Source organism: Coloeus monedula (genome assembly GCF_965178545.1).
Source record: "Coloeus monedula genome assembly, chromosome: 3".
Taxonomy (NCBI): Eukaryota; Metazoa; Chordata; class Aves; order Passeriformes; family Corvidae; genus Coloeus; species Coloeus monedula.
In genome coordinates this window covers 26,736,380-26,749,356 of record NC_138783.1, presented here as the reverse complement: position 1 = coordinate 26,749,356, position 12,977 = coordinate 26,736,380, and the positions used below count along the sequence as shown (strand labels likewise).

The following is a 12,977-nucleotide window of genomic DNA, read 5'->3' as shown; positions in this document are numbered from 1 at the left end:
TACTGGTGACCTTTCTGTCAGCTTTCAGGTTTTAGTGTCCCTACTGAACACTCTGCAGCTGCTCCCGTGGGCATATCCCCAACTGGTAACTCCTTCCACAGAGAACTTTTCCTCCTACCTTTGAACAGGGACAGATAAGGACATTAGGCAACTCATGAGCCTCAGGGGATGATTCATACATCCCACAAAGCAGAAGTCTTCTAAAGCCAATATGACCCTTAGGGAGATCTGAGACTTCACTACCTTTAATTCTGCTATTTTAATAACAGCCATAAGCCTGAAGAGTAACTTAATGGACTGCTTCAGTTCAGCAGACACAGATGAGCTAAAGAAGCAGGTATGCATCAAGCTGGGGAAAAAAGGTAAGTACGTTTATTTAAGTCAAATAAAACCAAAGATCCAGCTGGTGTAATCTTACATGTGGAAGGAAACTTACTTTAGTTTCAAAAATATTACTTCTGAGACCTAGTCAGACAAGAGCACTGCATGTCGATGGGTAGGAAACCCAGTTCCATGCACATTTCCTTTTCCTTCAACACCTCTCCGAATTTAGTTCGGTTTAGGAGTGACCAGTCTAGTACCATGGCACTCTCCACAACACAGATTTTACATACTTTTTTTTATCTGTAACACTTTCATACGCTTCAGCTGAAAACTGAAGTGTTTCAGCAGGTTAAAACAAGTGATCTCATCCCACCACCAAGTTCATTCTTTCCTTAATAATTCTGCAACCACACTACATGAGAAACAGCTCAGTAAAACGTGAGTGAAGAGACAAAAATTGAAGAAAGCTGGATAGAAAGTTTCAGCTGGGTAACAACACAACAGACACAAATCTCAGTAGATCAGCCGCTCAATCTTCCTGGAAATTTTAACTTGGGAAAGGACAGCAGGACTGATCTCACAGCTTACTCTAACTAAAATAGAAACACCACCCCCACTGCCAAATAATAATCCAGGTAGTTAACAATAAAAAATAAAAGGCAGCGGACATAAAACTTCCAGCGTTTGTTTCTTTCCTAAAATGCAAATAAGGGATTTGCATAGCTTAAGGCAGAGTCTACCCACTGAGCCATTGTTCCTTCCCCGGAGCCTTGGGCATTTGCAAGGGGCAGCTCCCTTTCGGTACCCTGGCTAGAAGCAATCCCTTATCCAAACCTGCCTGACCGGCAGCCATGGCAAAACGCTGGGATTTCTCGACCCAAGGAATTTAGCACAAGCCACCAATCTCCACTCTTATTTTATTTACGAGCCGCCGTCGGCTCCGCCGGGAGGCTCCCCCTGCGCGGGGCTGTCCTGCCCGCATGAGCCCACCCTCCCCAGCCGTGCTCTGCCCACCCCCGGAGCACCGGGCCCCGCCACCCCCTATCCCCCCGCTCCCGCGCTCCCCTCCCGCCGGCGCGCCCGCCGCCACTCACCGCCTGCGGGGGGCCCCGGGGCGGCTCCGCCCGCCGCCCGGCCTGCGAGCAGGGCTGCTCCGGGAAGCCCGGGGGAGGCGGGAGGCTCCCGCGCCCACCAGGAGCAGCCAGGGATATTCGGGCGGCCCCTTCCGTCCCTCACGGCCGCCCCGGAGCCGCCTACCTGTGTGTGCGGAGTAGCCCGGCCGCCCGCTGGACCCTCCCGCGCTCCCCGCCGGGGGCAACACCCGACCCCGCATGCGGAGCCGGGCAACGCCTCAGCCCGGCCTCTCTCCCGGTCCCCAGCGCCAGCCGCCGGCCTGCGGCATCAGGCGCATCCAAGCGCCGCCGGGAAGGCGGGGGGCGGCGGCACTTCGGTTTCTCTCGGGCTCATCCCCACCGGGAACCAGCTCCTGGCTACCCCGCCGTGTTAAGATTTTTTCCCGTAAAGTTCCCAGGAATCTGTGGGAAAGGTCTGGGACGTCTCATCTCACCAGCTCTCAAAACCGATTAGAATTGTGCTCTCTTAAAAGGAGGCTTGTAGAGGCAGGCTCCATCCCTCTGGAAATTCAGTTTAATTCCTTGAATGCTTTCACCGAGGAACACGCTGATGTATTGAAATAGCCAACTGTGCCTTTCAATACGCAGTAATTTACATTGAATAATAACAACGTTGTTGGCAGCTGCTGCCATCAGCATCCACCTGAAGGAGATTTTAATATTGAAGGCATGCATACAGACTCTAAATGAGCTTAAAGCTAGAAGCTTTCCCGTCTGAAATGACGCAAGAAGATCAAGGAACGGTTAAGGTTGGAAAAGACCCCGAGATCCGTCGTGCCCAGCCGTGGAACGTCTCCCGACAATCGTCACATGTCCCGCGGCAGAGACGCCGGCAAACTCGGGAAGAAGCACTTCCAGCGCACCCAGTCCCATGGGTTCAGACACCATTCACAAGATCCTCTCAGCCTGTGCAAGGGTTTAAAACTATACTTGACACAGCAGGGGCGTTCACTTACCGGTTGTCAACAGAGCAGCTTTTCTTATGTTTAAATCATCCCAGAGAAGAGGACAGAACTCGTCGTGTCTGCTCAGGGCCGCCCAGGCTGTTGCTGCAGCCTCTGGCAGTTCCAGCCCGGTTCCCGCATGGTGGTGCTTACGACAGGGTTCAAGAGGAGGGCTTGTTCAGGCTGAGCCCCATCTGCAAGAGAAAACGTAGGAGGAAGCACGTTGTCTGTTTAGACAGAAATGTTGTTTAGCGCAAGCCTGCTGAAATTCCTCCTCCATTTATACCAAAGCCTACCAGGGGGAGGAGAGACTCACGTAAAGAAAGATCCCCGCAGCAGTGAGCCTATCTTTTCTGACCGATTTCCCTGCGAAGCTGCAAACGCTCTTCTTCCTTCTCCTCCCCCCTCCTCGGGCCGGCGGCAGGAGCCTTTCCCCCGCCCCGCCAGCCCGAGAGGGGGTGGGAGACCTGCGCTGCGGGGGGCAGCGAACCACCCCCAGCCTCCAGGAGTTACCATCTAACTAAGACACTAATTGTCACCGTGTGTGTGTGTGTTGAGGGGGGTTGGTGGTGTGAGCCAAGTAATCTGAAAGCCTCTGCACTAAGTTCAGGGGCAAGGATTCTCCCTCCCCGAGTACCTTCGCCGCTTACCACGAAACCCCAGGGCAAACCCTTCAGGGGAAGAACTGCCCCCTGAAGAGCTGCTGCCGGGAGCAAAATGAAACCCTACCGAACGCAGGCGGGAGTCATTGGGCTCCTGGAAAATCTTCTCTCGGTACCTCAGCACCCAAGCGTTTGAGGCTAGATTTTGCTATTTCAAAAGAAAGTTAATAAATAATTCTGCCTCTGATAAAGAAGGTGAAAAAATGAGTTTGTTTGGAATCCTGTGCTGCATCAATGCTGTATTTTTCCCAGAAGAGTGTATCATGCTAGAAGAAATCTGAGGGGTTGTTAATAATTTAGTTGTTCTCTCCTGTTTCTATCTTTATGATCCTGACCACTTCCAATCTGAAAATTTTCTATATGATGTTTCAGTGACCTCACAGTATGTTTTTAGCATTGTATCAGAACAAGACGCTTCCTTGATTGGAAAAGCAGCTCCTGTTTTCTGATGGCTGTCTCTGGGAATGACCAGAGGTGGATTCTGTACTCAGCAGCAGTTTTCTACAGCCTATGTGTACACGTAATAAAAATAACAGACCAAAAGCTGGGAAATTTTGTCTATTCTTCAGGGACTATCCCAATCTTTAGCCTGCTGAGATGACTTTCAGTGTGTTCTGGGCTGGGAACCAAAGTTCAGTCCTCTGTAATTTGTCTTCCCTTGAGCTGAAAATACCTTAGTACTTTCCCCCCTCTCCCAAGAGGTTCCTCAGGTCTATACCCTTCACATCCTGCCCTTTACAAAACCAAGCTTCTTCCAAGTATATAGCTAAATTATGTGCCTTCTAAAGTTAGTTTATTTAACTCTGTTATATCTTTTTCCCATTAGCCGTCAGCTCTTACCCTTACCCTTCAATTCACCTAGGTCATAGACACACACAGACAATTAAAAAAAATCATTAAGGTTGCACAACAAAGGAGTCAGAAGTTAGGATATACTAGAAGACGGATTTTGTGACTTCATGTCAGTCCCCTTGCTCATATGTTTCACGACAGTCTTAAGTTATGTAGTCCAGTATTATTTTGTTCTGGCCTTGCTTTATTTTGCAAAGCCTTGTCTTTGTTCAGGATACAGGATGGACTCTCAGGATGTGCCAGATTTTTGCAGAACAAGATGTTGGGACTATTCACCACAGAAGAGTGTAGGAAACCTTGAGGAAATGGATGCTATTCCTGCCTCTGTTCTGGACAGGATGTGTGTGCTGCAGCTGCATCTTTTGTGCATGAGTTCATGGGCGTGAGCTAGTTTCACACTGGCTAAGGTGGGTATTGGTAACAGTCAAGCAGGGATCTCTGGGCAGGCTGGAGGGCACAGGAGGAAGAACACAAACATACTGTGGCCAGGACTGAGCCATGGCTCAGAGGCCAGCTCAGGTTATTGGTGCCCCTCTGAAGTGAGTTAGACACATGCAATATTCATTCCTGTGGTGGTGCCATGTGGAGACTTAGAAGTCATTTGATTTTACAGTTGGCTGCAAGTTAAGTGCTTGCCAATTTTCTCGGAGTCTTGCACAAGGCATCTAATTCTAGGAAGGTCTGTGCATTCACAATTGCAGCCCAAAATCCATAGGAGATAACAGTTTGCTCACAGTTTTATTCCCTTCCATTTAAGGCAGTGTGTGTAAGAAATACAAAGAATTGCACCTAAGGTAGCTTTATACACCTTTATCTGGAGTAAACTGCACTGCATTTATCAAGTAATATAATAATCTAATTTGCAGCAACGTAATTTCACTTTGGTTTCTTCTGGCAACTGTAGCTGTCCCACACCAGCAACAGAATGAAAGCTGGTGTTTATTGTCATCTAAATCTGTTGAATTAAATTCAAGGATTCAAATGGCAATTTGAACAATTAATATAGTGCAAAAAAAGTTTGGTTCCTAGTTGTTTTCCAAATAATCTGCACAAGCAGGAAGTTAGTAACTAATTTGCAGCCCAATGAATTTGTTGGGCACAAAGTACAAGGAAAAGGAATCATTGGGATATAGTCTATTGCAAACAAATTATTTGACAACAATAAGAATCTTTCAAAATGCTTTTGAAATGGATGACTAGCAGGAAGTCAAATGAATGCTCCTGCAAACAAATAACAATGCATGAGACCAAAAAGTCAACAGATTTGCTCTTTCAGTTGAAAATCAAGACTCAAACTGAAAATCAAGACACCAACCTCTTCCTAAACCAAACATAAAAGCCCCATAAACCTTTAAATTTAAAGCAATAACTAAAATCTGAATGAAATGTAGTCATATTTTAGTTCCAGGAGAAACCATGTACCTGCTGAGCCATTACTAAACTAAGAAAATGTTGTGGCCTCTATCCCAGCTTGGAAAATCAGAGAAAAATAAAGAGGAAAATTACAGGAAATGGAAGGGGAAACTGTAGAACATTGGAAAATCAAAACTGGAGAGAACAAGGAATAAAAAGAATGGAAAGTTGCAGCATCACAAAAGTGATTTCCCCATCAATCCAGTAAGAAAGATGACTAACCAAGCTGTGTGTAGGCAATGCACCATATCTATCATACACTTCTGGTCTTACTACTAAAATGCAACAAAACTGTCACCCTTCATTAATTACTCTGGGAGATGAATGCATTTATAGAAATACAGACTGTCACAACATCCTTGTGGGTCCCTTCCAACTCAGAATATTCTGTGATTCTGGGATCCCTTCTCCACCCATCTTCTAGCTTTACTACCTACCATCACAGGCTGATCCTAATCTTTATGTCACACCATGAGAACTGCCCTGAGTCCCACACACGCCCAAATCTCTGCTATTGAGTTCCAAAACCTGTCTCAGCACAACTCTGTTTTATACGGGTTCTCTCAGTCCCCTTGCCCAGGTGCTCGGGGCTGCCCCCACGTGCTCTTCACTGCACTTACAGTTCCAGTTGTAGTAAGCACCAGTCCTTACATAGCTTTAGTCACCAGTCTGTGGTTGCATGATATTTCTTTCAGAGACTCTTTGTCAGGAGACAACTTGCTGAAGCCTGTCCCAGGAGCTTTAAAAAATCTGCTTAGTGGTTGTAGCACATCTCATCAGAACCCACAGTATTTGGCATGAGCTCACAGCATTCAACCCCCACCTAGTTTGAGGTCACTTTTTCAAGACCTGGTCAACCAAAGAACTACATCAGGCTGTAACTGCTTTCTTAGTCCCCAGGGCCTGCCTTTTCTGGGAATTGCAAAGTGCTTTCTCCTGCCCTGGGCTGTGCAGTGCTCCGCTACTCAATCTGGGAGACAGGACACCAGCAAACAAAACATGATGGCAGGAAATGTCATGGAGATAACCAAGGTAGGCTGAGACAGCCTCCCTTTATTTTTACTCCAGTAAAATGCAATCTGGAGTGGTGAACACATTAGGAAGTGCTATTTGCCAACCCAAGTGAAGCTCTTAATGCATGTGTTTATACACAAGCATCTACAAACCCATAAAGAAATACATTATCTAATAGGCATTAGGCATTCTTTTGCTTCATTAGGCATATGCACAGGAAGAAATAGGTCAAAGCACATCCACTTGCATTGCAAACAAAACAGTGGGAACGAAAAGGGAAAAGGGTTTGAAAAATTACAGAAAATGTGTCCTGAGCAGCTTGTGGTTTTCACCAGGTCAAGAGCAATATTAAACTTCAGGTTTCACCCTACCAATTGTTCCCTTGTTTCCATTTAATTACACTGTTATATGGAACTCAAGTTCTCCACCTGTCCCTTCATCCTCCCAATGGATGGCAGCATACTGTGTGACTCCACCTCTATGTATTTACAAGGATAACTTTGATACTGAACCTTGATACTGAACCTTGATACTGAACCTTGATACTGAAGCTTCCTAGCACTGAAAGCAGCAAAGCAGGCAAGAGCTGCTGCTTCCTCCCCTGTCAGGAGACAAACTTCTCAAGATCCAGTTCTCCTACCCATCTGCCTGGGACATGGCAGTCTCCTCCCTGTAGCTCGCAGGCATGCAGTGGACTGCTGTTCCCAGAGGATGTCGGCTGTAGCATCTGGCACAAGGGAAATCTGGGAAAAGGAGAGGTGGGGTGATGCACAGTAGGGAGTAACCAGCTGAGGGGCGTGGCAGGGTGGTGGGAGACCCTTATTTGCAGTCTGCTGCTAGATCACAGCCCCAGTGCCAAATGCAGGAGGGCTCTGAGCTTAGAGAGAACAAGAAATTCTTGATCCTGTGGCTCTGCATGCTTGGATGACTGACATAAGCTGCTTCTGGAAGATGAAATACTTGCCCTTTTATGATAGCTCTGTCAATCCTACAGTACCATGCCAGGACCCACTCTACTTGTATCCTTTCCAAGGAGAGGCCTGCATGTAAGATGCCTTTGCCATTTAAAGCACTGCTTAATGCCATTTCTTTCTCTGTGCATTTTATGAAAAAGACTTCCCTGTTTTTCCTGCTGGCTCCCCATAGCATAGCTTCTGATTCTGGCCTTCAGACCCCCAAGTTCTTGTCCTGTCCTGCTGGCTTCACCTGTACAGCCAAGTCATTATTACAAGTGCTCAGGCAGCTACTGCAGATCTCAGATATGTAACCTTTCCACTTCAAACTTTTGGCCCACTTCTTTGGCCAGTGTTAACTGGCCTGGATTTCTTTACTGGTTTGCTGCCAAAAATCTGGGAACAGGTGCACAGTTTTTCTGCCAGGTACTCTTCAGACTGGGTCTTTACTTGAAAATATGATGTAGCAAGTCAGTACACAAAACAGGGCTATAAAAGCAATACAAATAGCTATAGTTAGATTTCAGGGAGAAGGAAGGTGAGAAGTTAGGTGAGCCACTGTAAGTCAGAAATGTTATGACAAACTGCTAGAAGCCTTGTCATATGTGAATGCTTTTTCAATAAGACACAGACATAGGCTGAGAAGAAGAGTGCTTTGCATGTTTCTTACTTTTAAGACTTCAAGTTGCACTCAAAGTCTTGGATATAGGCAAAATATGGGAAATTTTTAAATGCATTTCTTTCCATGACTGACTTACCCGCTTACAACTCCTGCCAGGTAATGCCCATGGCTAGTCAGCAAATGGTCACTTGTCACAGGTTGGAAGGATCAGTAGGAACCCACACAAAACTGGGCTGATGGCACAGGAGATAGAATCCTCCCCTCATGGCACTCCAAGCTGAAAATAAAATTCTATGTCAGAAAAGGCTGGTTGGTCTTTGTCACTCAGGAGAAAAATAGCTCATGGATCAGACTTCTCTTTTTTACTGCTCTGCTCCTGTTCCAAATGGAAGCTAGACCTGACCCACATAAATATGATCAGCAGGCCAATATCCAAGCCATGTGCAATCTTAGTACAATACTCCTTCTATTTCAATGTTTAGCCATTTCATCCATGCAAGTGGAAAACATCGAGTGATCTTTGCAATTTATTAAAAGCCATCTGTCAGTTAACTCACCATCATTTAATTCATCATAAAATTCCCCATTGTACAGAAACAGGAAGCTCCACTTCCAGCAGCCCAAGCCACCTGCTCACAGCCTCTGTTTTTTGGAGAGTGGTTGTTTTTGATTTGGACACATCATTGAAACCTGGCCTTTCTTGTCTGCAGCTAAAATATAATGGTGCAAGAAGAGGTCTGTCACTGAAATGTTATTATAGAAACACTACTGGGAATTGTGCCATGACCAACTTTAACTTCCCAGATACTATTTGGGAAACAAATGCTTCTAATAATAAACTTGGGCCTAGCTAGTCATGTGTGTGATAGCTGCCAGATTCCTTCTCAGTAGTCACTGAGACAAGAAGAGACAACCTCAAATTAGGAAGTAATGAAGACACTAAAAGAGAACCAGTCATAGAAAACTGCATTGGGCTGAGTACTCAGCAACTGTTTACATTTCCATGGACAGAATAACAACCATTAGCAAAGGGCAAATGGTCAAATTAAGGAAACTCACTAGCAAATTTACCTGAAGAGCTGGAAGACTTGACTGTGGAGAGAGACTGGAATTTATCAAAATAATTTATCAAAGATACAAAAACCATCCCAATGTATATATTCCTGGCAAGAAAAAAATCTTATTGGGAAACACTTTAGACCTGAATAAATGGGGGAAAAAAACCCCTAAAAACACTTCACAGAGGTTCTTAGGAGTCAGAAATAGTAAACGATCCTGGTCAACAAAGATAGCTGTTGGGTAGAGACGCAGAGGATTAAGGCCAGTTTTGCCAAAAGTCGAATGAGCTGGAACATGCAAAACATGATTGAAGTAAACAAGAAATAAATCTTCAACCACTCACAGAAAAGGAGAACATGCCTTGGATAGTATTTCCCTCGTAGAGGCAGGGAAGCAGTAATGCAAGTGTACAAAACTCTCTGTGGTGCTTCCCGCAGAACACAGTGTAAGATTTGTGCTCTCACACTTGAGAAGAAAGCAGTTCTGGAGAAGATGCAGACAAGAGTTACATCGAGAATGGACAGTCTGTCTGGTTAGAGCAGCTAAACAATGCTGGCAGGAGAACAAGGGGATACAAACTGACTGTGAATTTAACAAATCCCTTGCCATAGCAGAAACCTGCAGACTTGTTGGTACCCTTGCCATGCTTTCTGCCCCTCTGTCTGTGGCACATTATCCTTTGGCTCTTTGGCCTTTCCCTACAACCCTCAAGTTTGTTGTAAAGCACTTGAAAAGACCCTTGGCACAACATGGTGGGGTGTGAAGGAAATGTTTTACGGACATTTTTGAACAACAAACTCCCTGTGCAAAGTTGCATGGCCATGCCTCATAGGGTGGGATTCACCCCATTGAACTGGCATCATTTAAAGCCAAATGCATTTCACCTTTCTCCTTCTTCCCTTAAAAGCATGGAAGGCCTAAGTCAGAATACTCACAAATACACACACAAATAAGAGCTTTTTGTAACTGGACACTGCCTGTAGTAACCCAGCTGATAAAAGGCTGCAAACTCACACCTTCTCTTACAGAAGTAAAACCAGAATTAAGTAGCTTTCAGTTATATTACTCTCGCCCTGGCACAGCAGATGTTTGCATCATTACTTGTGCTTTTGAGCTGGTTGTTGAACTTGGTATTGACCATGTGGAAGTATCTTATCTCCAGCAAGTACAAGTGAAGCCCAGCTGTCACTGCAACAGAAGTGAAAACCAGGCACTGCCCTTCTATTATTCACAGCTAAAAGCAGAATCCACCTCATTGCCTATTTTAACAAGCACTTTTTTTTCTTCTGAAGATTCTTTCTGGTTTTGTTTAGTTTTATTTCTTTTTTTCTTTTCCATTTTAGTAATTGGAAAGTTCAGTTTTCTTTTCATTTTCCTATGCATCTGCTCTGAACCAGAGCAGATTCTTGCTCTGCAGGCATATAGGAAGAAGGGAAAGGTAATTACAGAATTAAATTACCTGTGACAAATGGCTTCACTTTGCCAGTTTATGCAAGTTGTCCCATGAGCTAGACCAATCTGGGTAGCACAATATTTGGGGTGGTCAGAAGTCTCTATTTAAATCAACTCTAATGTACATATGTGATAGTTATTTCAAAATAATTCCACCTAAATAAATAGCTCTGTAGGAGCTTGGTAGGAGCTGCCACGAATTAGCCTTGTACCCCCACAGCAAACAAAGACAACCTTGGTGAATGGTTGCCAGTAAGATTTGCTTATATATACTTAGAGCTGAATTGATAAACCAGAGAATGCTTTATAAAGTGACTACCTTTAGGTGATAGAAAGTTTAATCCAAAATCAACAGTAGAGTTCACATCCCACAAGTAGATATGTTCTTGTAACTCTCATCATGTTGAAGGGTCATGACCATAAACATGACAATTACCTGGTACCATTGTGCCACTGTTGCTGGCAAGAAATCACAATCGGTGATTTACAATAGAGCATAACAGAGATGATGATAGAGAAATTTAAGAGCAGAATCTGAATCATTGATGCTGCAAGTCAGGAGGTCCACTTTATTGGAGAGAAGGATCCTGTGACCTTTGCAGAAGAGTGAAGTAGCACAGGTTGCAAACAGTTGCAGAAGTTACACACCTTTAATTTTTTGACAGAAGAAGAGATTATCTTTGCAGCAGTCATACCAAGGATTAAAGACTTATTTTCAGAAAGAAGAGGACTCATAAGACTTTACCTTGTCCAGGCCGAGCTTTTTTGCCTTTACTCTTTCCCATGTTTCCAGTTTTCTACTCCAACAGCCTGTTCTTCTTCTGTTTATCCAGTGCTGTATCTGTTTGTGAACAGTGTTTCAGCATAGTAGGTAACACAGCCTGCTTTCTGAACAGGTTTTCTCCCATCTAAAATGCCTGCAAAGTGGATGATTACTAAAACCTTCATACCAAATTAACTATCACTTGCTATTAGAACTTGCCTGATTATTTTAGATTATCCTAAGATTTATCAAAATGTCTTTCAGTGTTAAGCAGCTTTTGCAAAGTGAATGCAAGTGCATGATGTCATGTGCCATTCTAAGTGGAGCCTTATTGGTTTTTACAAACAACAAAGGTGATTTGTTTGGCCTCTTCAAAACACATGCTCAGTCATGTCTTGAACCAAGACACCAAACTGCTCCCACATAAATGATGACATACATCTTGATTTTTCAGGCCAGTAGGCAAAGACAGAGGAAGAATACAAGGCTATATGAAGGGACAGAAAAAGGGTGACTTAAGAAAACCTCAAAATTGTTGAAAAGGGGTTGGTTTGGTTTTTTTAAAACGGCACCGTTTTAGTTAATTTTTTCAACAAACATTACCTTCTTTTTGACAATAATTTCTATGTCCAAAGTGTCTGGAAAAAGACAGTTTGAGGCAACACTGCAGTTCAGTTCAGACACATCATGATTCAGATCAGTCCTCAGTTGCTGCGATCAGTGTGTCCTGTGGACAACTGTCAGGTGACTCTGAAAGCATTTCAGATCTTAGGAATAAGAAGATCAGGGCAAACTGTAGCTGAAAAACTAAGGAAGGCAATCCATTTAGTTTTAAGATGGTACGGATGTGATGTCACTGTGAGACACCAAGAGGCAGAAATTCTGAGAGAAGACTCAGCTGCATCTGACTCTGCAGCCAGTCACTGCTGTCAGTGTTCCCTGGGATGTTCAGCTAGTGTTATGCAGACCGCTTGCTTTTCCTCATCTACTGTTATAGTTGTTAGTGAACTTTTCATTAATACATTTTAAATCAAAATCAAGGGGCACTTTTCCCTTGGGATCCTGCTTAAACTCCTGCTGATTTACTCACTAAGATCCTCGTAAGTTCCACAGATAGACTTTGGGGAGTGCTTCCAGTGTCCAGAGGCCTGCAGTCAGCCTCTTTAGCAGATTTTGTTTTCTTTCAAAGTCAGGAATATTTGGAATCCTACAGATCCTGGCAGCCCTCCGAGGAAGGACTGTCCAGGATTTTAAGATTCCTTGCCCCCAACAGTCTAGAAATCAAAGAATCTCAGATGTTCCACTTCCTCTCCTGCCATCCCACTGCATGGGCTGAAAGGGAAAGAACAAATAAGCCCCAGCTTCTATGGCAAACCCACAGGCTTTTGAAATTGGAAGACCACATTTTCTTAATCTTCCCCAGTCTTAATTTGTTGGAATCAGCAAGCCAACATTTTTCAGATTGCTGTTCTGTGGAGAGCTTAGCAATTATCTTTCATTGCAGTTTGGAATTAAAATAGAAATGTCAATTTTCAGAGTCATCTGTGATGGGAATTGACTGTTCTCTCTTCCTGCCTCTGGTTTGGGAAGCGTCAGAATTGTGTCTTTGGAAAGACAGACAGGAAAATACAAGCCTGAAGAAGAGGTAATTAATAATTGTCTGCAGATATTGCAGTGGCTAGTTTAAAGAGGAAAAGCATCTTATTAATTTAAAATTTGATTTTAAAAATATGCATTTCCAAAAACATATGCCATGAGAATAGAAGATATTTAAAGGAAAAAAAAT

At 44.1% G+C, this 12,977-nt stretch overlaps 1 protein-coding gene across 5 annotated transcripts in view; it reads right to left on the bottom strand.

Moving 5' to 3' along the window:
* ST3GAL6 (ST3 beta-galactoside alpha-2,3-sialyltransferase 6) overlaps positions 1–12,977 on the bottom strand; it is a 72,935-nt gene that overhangs the window by 40,702 nt on the left and 19,256 nt on the right. For 2 of the 5 annotated variants that reach the window (XM_082277969.1, XM_082277973.1), the window contains exons 1-2: positions 2,718–2,845; positions 2,414–2,595 (exon numbers count right to left, since the gene is read on the bottom strand). The gene's annotated coding sequence lies outside the window, so the exon portion shown is untranslated. Of the gene's footprint in view, positions 1–1,581; positions 1,597–2,413; positions 2,596–2,717; positions 2,846–3,051; positions 3,105–8,053; positions 8,195–12,977 lie in introns of those variants that run through there. The other 3 variants (XM_082277970.1, XM_082277971.1, XM_082277974.1) reach the window with 3 other exon arrangements.